The following is an 8675-nucleotide window of genomic DNA, read 5'->3' on the forward strand; positions in this document are numbered from 1 at the left end:
ATTAAATTACAAATAATGATCTTACTTATAAGTATATAAGTAAGATCACCATAACACATAAACAGTAGTTTATAAAACAATAATTTATAAAGCTTAAAGAGCATAATAACTTAGACATAATAAGACGACAAAATACTCTGTAGTTAAGTTCCAAAAACCTTGTATCTAATGCTCAAGCTGCGAGTGGCAGCAAAAAAATGTCTGTTTTCAATTTTCGCGAAACGTCAAAATCTTGCTATGCGAAGCAACAGATTTTCCGCTATTTTCCAGTGGAAAACATTTTAAATTGTAACAAATGATCTCTGACATGATCTGAATTAGTTATTATATTGAATTTTATCAGTATTTAGTGTAACTGTGCAGTATTATTTAAATATGGTGGACTTGAGCGGCGGTCAAGATGGCCCGCTGGAACACGCATTTTCCAACTCGGTTTTTATCATTCCAGGGATCGTTGTTGTGGGGTTATCAGGTAAATAAGATAAATTATTAAATAAGCCTTTAGAGAAAATAGATTTTCAGTACCCTGTGATGTTCCTCGAAGTAACATACGGAAATATATTATAAGCGCTGGCTGTCCCTTTGTGAAGACCGAAATTATTTTTTTTCAACAGTTTTAACGTACTACTTACTATAACATCTTTTGAATTCTAATTACGGTATTTATCTTAATTGTTTGTAAATTTTGCTTTTTAAATATCTAGTTTAATAAATGCATGATATGCTTATGAAATATGTGTCCTTGTCGAAAACAAAAGATGGTTAACCAACCGAGTAATCGTTACAATTGATGGAATGGTTAAGAAGTATTAAGCTAAATACATAAATTAAACTTTGGGTTGACTTTAGAAACGTGCGGCACGAATTTCGGCGCGATTTTAATTTTTATCGATCGATAATGATGCCCCGAAACATACATTAGCGGCTTTTCGTGCGGAAACGTGTAATTACAGAGAAATATTTTTTTTAATTTTTGAGATTATGTTCAAAATTGTTTGAGTTACATTGACAAAACTATAAGAATTGTGTTTGAAAGAGATAACAAATGTCTTAATGTACATATTAAAAACCATAGTTCATTCAAAAGCATGTTGCTGAGGGGACAACAATTCATACAGGTTATTGGCGAGCATATGATTGTTTGGGGCAATATGGGTATGTTATCAATAAGTTAATCACTCAGACCCAGACAACCCATTTGTTGCCTCTGACCCATTTGAGTCCCAGTGGCATGTTGTAAAAGATTTTTTAAAAAAGATAACTATAACCACCCAGCAAACTTCGGTGATAATATTATAGAATATGTGGAGACGATGGGTGGAAAAAAATAAAATGGATCCATTCATTGCCATTGTAAATTGTATCAAACATGTATACAAGATTTGAATAAATAATTATTTAAAAAAAATGTTTTTATTGTCTGTATATTGCACACAAATTGTTAATCACAGAACCGAATCTGTCCACCCCGATTCCACGTGGTACTTGTCTGTCATACACTAGAGTGTATTAAAAAAGTCGGAGGCGCGGAGGAGCGTGGCGCCCGCGTGTGCTGAGGAGCAGGCAGAGTCAAGCGAGCCGGAGTGGCTGAGGCTGGTCGCCAAAGGCGACCAAAAAGCCGAAGCTACGAAGGCGAGTGAAGACTCCTGCCTGCAACGAGGTACACGGGGGCAAGCGCCACGTTCTGCAGCGCCGGAGCAGTCAAGAAAGCCCCTAATCTTCGTTATATTTCTAACTACATCACTACATAGTATAAAACAAAGTCACTTTCTCTATCCCTATGTCCCTTTGTATGCTTAAATCTTTCAAACTACGCAACGGATTTTGATGCGGTTTTTTTAATAGATAGAGTGATTCAAGAGGAAGGTCTTAGTATATAATTTATTAGGTTTAAGTCAAAGCGGGCGAAGCCGCGGGCGGTAAGCTAGTATAAATATAATCTCAAAAAAAATTAAAAAAAAAATAGAAGGGGGGGTTTCCTCACCCCCCCACTTTATAGGGGGTCTCCCCTTACCTCCCCCCTCCCTTTCCCTCCTCTCCCCCCCCTTAATTCGTGCCGCAAATTTCTAAAGAAATACCTAAACTTTTGTTATCTTGACAACACTATTTTCTTGCATACAATTATATATAATAGATAAAAAAATACATATTATGTATATGCTTTTGTTCTCCTTTTAACTCAAATTTATTTAGCAGTAAGTAATGATTCTAAACAAATGTTTCTATATAGAATATGTTATCATTTTTCTATAAAAAATAACTGTGTTGATTCAGCCTCATATTACAATGGAAAACTATGTTCGCACATAACATAGCATATGCTGCATACACAAAGCTTCTGCTGTCCGTCTGTCTCCAGGCTGTATCTCATAAACCGTGATAGCTAGAAAGCTGAAATTTTCACAAATGATGTATTTCCGTTACTGCTATACCAACAAAAATTTAAAAAAATGTTGTGTGGTTTTATGAAACCACGGTAAAAGTGAAACTGTTCGAACGGTTCCGAACACTGCTTTGTGTAGCGCATGTCGCGTGACGGTCGGCTGCCGAGTAGGTATACCTACTCGGCAGCCGCGATACACGCGACATGCGCTACACAGACCAAAAAGTTTGAGACGATGTAATAACAGTTTCACTTTAAAATAAAACATTAAGGGGGGTCCATACAACAAATGATTTTCTATTATAGATGATAGTATGGAACGTTTGTGCGAAAGTCCGACTCGCACTTGGCCGGTTTTATTTCTTCATCACCACAGGGACTCGGAGCCATGACCCCTCGGTTATATGGTAACCACAGTACTGAGTCTAACTTAGATTCGTGATTCATTAAAATTAATAGGTGTAACTACACAATAAGTCAATCCTATTGTTATTCTATGACCCCTAGTAGTGAAGTCCCGTGTCCTCGTAGTGGGGTAAGGGGCAGATGCATTATGCATACATCTGTTATGGGGTCATTGTTTAAACTCTGTATTTAAAATATAAAAATGAATCGCAAAATGTGTTGGTAAGTGCATAACTCGAGAACGGCTGAACCGATTTCGATAATTCTTTTTTAATTATATTCCTTGAAGTACGAGGGTGGTTCTTATGTAGAGAAAACGTAAACATGTACCACGGGCAAAGCCGGGGCGGACCGCTAGTTTAAAATAAAAATGTATGTACCTGCAAATAAGATATACACCTTGTGCTTTTGTTTTTTGATTCAAATAAACTTTATTTTATTTTCATCACATACTACTGCAATTCAGTTAGTTATATCTTTCATACATTTATTGGTTTAATTCAGTTGAGCCAAAAATACATTGAAGAGATATTCATGCTTGTATTAAAACTTACTCTATTTAATATAAAATAAATTATATTACTAACGCTGTATGTACCTGTTAATGCTGTACCTGTAATTAATAGCCAATTTAGAATAAGATGTAATAATGTACAAATTCAAATAACATGTAACAAATTGAGCTATAACTGCCTACTGTTGGTTGGTTTACGTCTTTAAATAAATAAATATTGGATTTCTTAGAAGCGTTACATTATATATTATGGTATAAAATAATGCTTCCAATAAATCAATTAGCATAGTAAAGCATGAAAAGCATATTAACTACAAGCTGTGCCCCGCGGTTTTCCCGCAGTGATCTGATCCTGTTGGTCTTAGCGTGATGATATATAGCGTATATATAGCTTTCCTCAATAAACGGGCTATCTAACACCGGTTTAATTTTTAAAATAGTAGTTCCTGAGATTAGCGCGTTCAAACAAACAAACTCTTCAGCTTTATAATATTATTATATTATAACTATTAACTATTTTATTTTGTATTGGATATTTTTTTTTGTAAAAGTATACAGAAAACTGTATCTATAGAATTAATATTGAAGGTCGCCTTGAAAATGAAATTCCTAAAATGCAAATATTGTATTTAATTGATCAGTTGGCATATTTAAAAAGTGGTTTAAAATATAAGCAAGAGCGATTATACTATTATTAAAGTTTTTGATAGATTTTTCATGCATGACTTGCTTTCTATAAAATGGGACGTCTTTTTAACTATTACAATTTACATATCAGTATTATTATCCAAATTAAATCAGAGAAATTGGTATGAATATTATAAAATAATGAACACTTTGTATTATTTACTAGTATTTTCTTATTATAATATTTCTACAGGTGTTTATTTTTGGTCTGCTATCATGCTCTTATAAGTCATCTTTTTATATAATCTGTGGAATCCATTATCTATTTAATGTCAAACGTCAATAACAAGCAAAATAAGTTGTTAATAAAAATAATAAAATATAACAATTTATTAATCGCGATATCTTATACACTACACTCAACACCAAGCCAACTACATTATCTACGTATCATTACAACATCAACCTTTTTACGCTGTGGACTCTTTTAAAATAAAAATTTAAAAAAGTAAATAAAAAAAAACTAAATTTCAAAAATGGAAGGCGAAGTGGTCAATGAAGATTTGCAAAGAATAAGCGACATGCTGGATTCAGATACGCCACCGTCAAAGAAAGAATTGTTAGATATGTTGAGTTCTGCTGAAATTGACGAAGAAGTGCGCGAGAGTCTGCGCAGTATGCTGACTGGGGACGTGCCACAGGTTTTTGGTGCTTATGGCACCGTGTTAGGGGTGGTTTTCGTGTTCCTCATATTCTTTGTGATGCGTAAGTCGAGTTTTGTATTATCGCTTATAATATGAGTTGAGTGAGTAAACTCTGCTTGATTTTTAAAGCGTGTTAATATATTCGTTTGACGCACTTCATGAATTAAAATAATTGAAACTAGGTCGCGGTTTCTGCTGTACAAACAAAACAATAATTTATTTTAATTTGTAGTTTCTGATTCTTTTGTATGAGGCTTACATAGAGGCTATATTATAATTTCATTTTTTAAAGAAATTTGTTACTTAATTGAATTCATCATTACATATTTAAATCGGTAATTTTTAATTTACTTACTTACCTAAATTATTAAAAAACATTTCCATACAATTGACCCCATTTTCTGGAATATTCGAAAACATAAACTTTGTTTTTGTGGACATTGCATTTTCGCCTTCAACAAAAAATAAGTTGATAAACGTGTTTACATAGGTATATTTTTTGCATACATAGAACTTATAAAGCCTTCGTATACATAATTAAAAATGAGATTTTTATCATTTAATAGTCATTAACATTATGTTGATAAAATAAGCGTTTGGTTATCATTTTCCTACAGTTATTTATAAAATTGATAAAACAATAATATACTTAGTTTTCATAACTGCAAATGATAAAAAATAGTGTGAGTACCGAGCACACGTGTCAGAAGTGAAACTCCATGACGTGACGGTATTGCCATGAATCTTGGAATTTTATTCTCAACGCGCCTAAAGAAGTTTCACTTCAAAATATTTATGCCAGTGCTACTAAAAAACAAAAATACGTGGCCCAAATCATGGACCAATATATAATCAAGTATTGGTCCATGGCCCAAAGGCAGAAAACTGATAATTTTGATAATTTTTCCTTACAATTCGAAAGTTAGTTTAAATTGTAACATAGGTATATTTTATAAGATACGAAGACAAAATTGCATTATGCCCTAGACCTTGTGACCCACAATTTCTAGATAAATTTTGTCGTAAACAACAATATTTTATCATTATCTCATAATAATATGTAAAATTCTCGTGTCACAGTGTTGCTATGCTCCTCGGACTCCGCTTGCCCGATTACTATAAAATTTCATTAATTCTTTAGGTCTGAATTCGCTCGTTGTCTTCTTTTTAAATGCCTAAATGATAACGGTATACTGACGGTGCATTTACGGTGAATACTGAACAACACTGAATACGAGTTTTCGTTTACACTAAAAGATCACCACAGAATGCACTAGCTCTAGCTCATATCTTATGGTATTAGGTACAATCTATTGAAATTTTGACATTTATTTTTAAAACTTGTAAGTGTTACTTTTTAATTTTTAAGAACAATTTAACTGTCATATTATCTCTTTCGTGGCCCATATTTTAATGGAGATTTGCTCATTTCATGAAATGATTGAATGTCTTTGTTCCGAAGTGAAACTTCTTTAGGCGCGTTGAGAGTATAATTTCAAGGTCGCGTCATAGCAATACCGTCACGCCATGGAGTAAAGCGACGATTTTGGTATCTTTGTCTATATGTAATCTTGCCAAAGAAGTTTCACTTCTGATACGTGTGCTCGGCACACACGCTCTAATTGGGTAGGTACTCCAATTGTTTATTTACCTGAACTTATAGATAAGGTAACGGCACCAGTCGTGGACAAGCATCCAGTAATGGACAAAATAAATTTTAAATTTAAATATTAAGACCAAAATTAACGTTATATAATTTGGCAATACTTAAAATAAAAGTTTGGTTCATAAGCTATCAAAATACAACATTTCATCTTATTCGGCCAAAATGTTTGAAGATGGCAGAACGTTATGTTTAGATGCTGCGACTCGTTTCGAAGAAATCCGTTTTTACTAAGAAAATCCTTAAGGAAGTGAAGACACAATTTTGGTTATAAGAATTTTTGTATAAATGTCAGCAAAATTTGATATTACTTTTATTTATAGTAGTTAAGTGTACGAAATATTACACGATTTAGTATCATGATAGGTTATGTTGTTTAAATAAAATTCATCAGTGTCCATAACTGGATTTAATTCTATGGATATATCCATTTATGGACATATGTCGAAAATAAACTTTTTTTTAAAGGTATTAATTACATGCGCTTTTCTGTATTGTCTTTTCTTTCTGATTAATAATATACCTATCACGACCATTTCAAACAAAGGGTTCCAATATTGTACAACAATTGTCCATGACTGGATTTGCTTTGGTTCCAATAATGGACATTGATATTTTTTGTTAAAATTACACTAATGGGTCCAACAACATAATATCTATCTAAACATGAAGAATATATTTTAGAACAATGGGTCATTATGTGCTGTGCGACTCGTTCTCGGCTTCATTCTCTATCACTGCGTAGAAAAGTCGCATACTTAGGCGTATTGTAACGCATCTATCATAGAGAGTTCTCTGATGAACTGTTTGGATCGTTGTCTGCTGCTAAATTTCACCACCATATAGCATACACGCTTAAATTTCATCCACACCATCTTGACAACAGTTAAAAAAAAGCTTTTTGCCTCGTGCTACAATTTGGAATCCATATATCGATGGACCGATCAGATTAAGGCTGCTGGCGGATTCAGATTGGCGATTCACTTCACGAGTGTAGCGGAATGCCAGGAAACAGAGAGATATGGCGGAACATCGTGAAGCGGGTAACATATCTACCCCCCTAGAGTGATATGACGAAGAAGAAGAAGTCCCAAAATGGATGGAATGGCAGTACTTTTTTTAGTTATATTTTTCATCCCTGACTTATTGAGAAAAAAAACCATATTGGTGTTTCTTAACGGACATAACTCGTATTCAACGATGCATTTGTCCAATTATTGCATAGAAAATCGAAATTAAGACTGTTTTAAATATTATAAGTATGCAAAATAATAAATAAGTACTATTTTTTATAAATACATCCCCGATTTATTGTATTCCAATCATCATTTTCAAGATTCTATTGATAACTATAAGTCTACTCCAAGTGTAAATAACTGGAGAAACGACATTAGGTACAGTCCATAAATGGGTGTTCATAACTGGATGTTGTCCAAAACTGGGTGTCCATCATTAGATTTTTCACTGTCCAACACTGGTGCAAAAAAGTGGTTTTTTAATTTATAAATTACTTCATTATTTATGCATTGTAATCTTTTTTCTAACATTGGTTACGTTAAACTAACATTGAACTAAAGGTATAACTAAACAATATCCAATAAAGTTAAAAAACCTACGAGAAATTTGCAAAAAACTTCAATTTTTTCCTTAATCTGTACAAGACTGGTGCCGTTACGTTATATTTGTAAGAAATATTCTGGTTACACAAGTCAATTATCAAGGAATTGTTTCATAAGTGAGATAAGCCCAAATCGAATTATCTTCGCGAACACCGAATTCTTTTATAATATCGATAAGTGATAAGTTTTATTACGTGTCTCATAGAGATTGGTTAACTTGCTATTAACTTCTCAATATATGTTTCAGTATTGATGTTCTTCATAATTTTTCCATGTCTTCGTTTTGTACTCTTATTAATGTATACCTAAATTAGTGAGGTTTATATCTTTTGTTGGCAGCACACGTTTCTTAACCGCTGACGAGTATTGATCAATATTGCTTGCTCCATATTATGTCATATTATAGTCAAAACAATTAAAATGTTTTGGTTCTATTTAATTAACTACAAAAGAAACCCTAGGATCCCAATCGACTTTATAATGAAGATGCGTGGAATACTCAGTAAAAGTTCGTATTCACTCCATGCTAGCTCCTAATGACTAGGATTAAAGCATAATTTGTTGAATAAGACTTGTACCACATAATATTATACACATTTATTGGATTTTGGCTTGATTTTCAACTGCTACTTTAATTACTACATCGATATTGTCAGGGGCCGTATTATGACCTCTTATTTCCAGACAGTTTACGCCGTGAATTGAACTGACTGGCAAATTCAAATTATGATCGGAATAGCCATGGCTGGTTATATGCTGG

At 33.1% G+C, this 8675-nt stretch overlaps 1 long non-coding RNA gene across 1 annotated transcript in view; it reads left to right on the forward strand.

Annotated features, from left to right (window-relative positions):
- LOC149476216 (uncharacterized) overlaps positions 1-8675 on the forward strand; it is a 263269-nt gene that overhangs the window by 60204 nt on the left and 194390 nt on the right. The gene's annotated exons all lie outside the window — the stretch shown is intronic.

The sequence above is a fragment of the Colias philodice genome, chromosome 28 (assembly GCF_061535455.1).
Source record: "Colias philodice isolate Cphi_HAF_F1 chromosome 28, ilColPhil1 Martin Lab GWU primary, whole genome shotgun sequence".
NCBI lineage: Eukaryota > Metazoa > Arthropoda > Insecta > Lepidoptera > Pieridae > Colias > Colias philodice.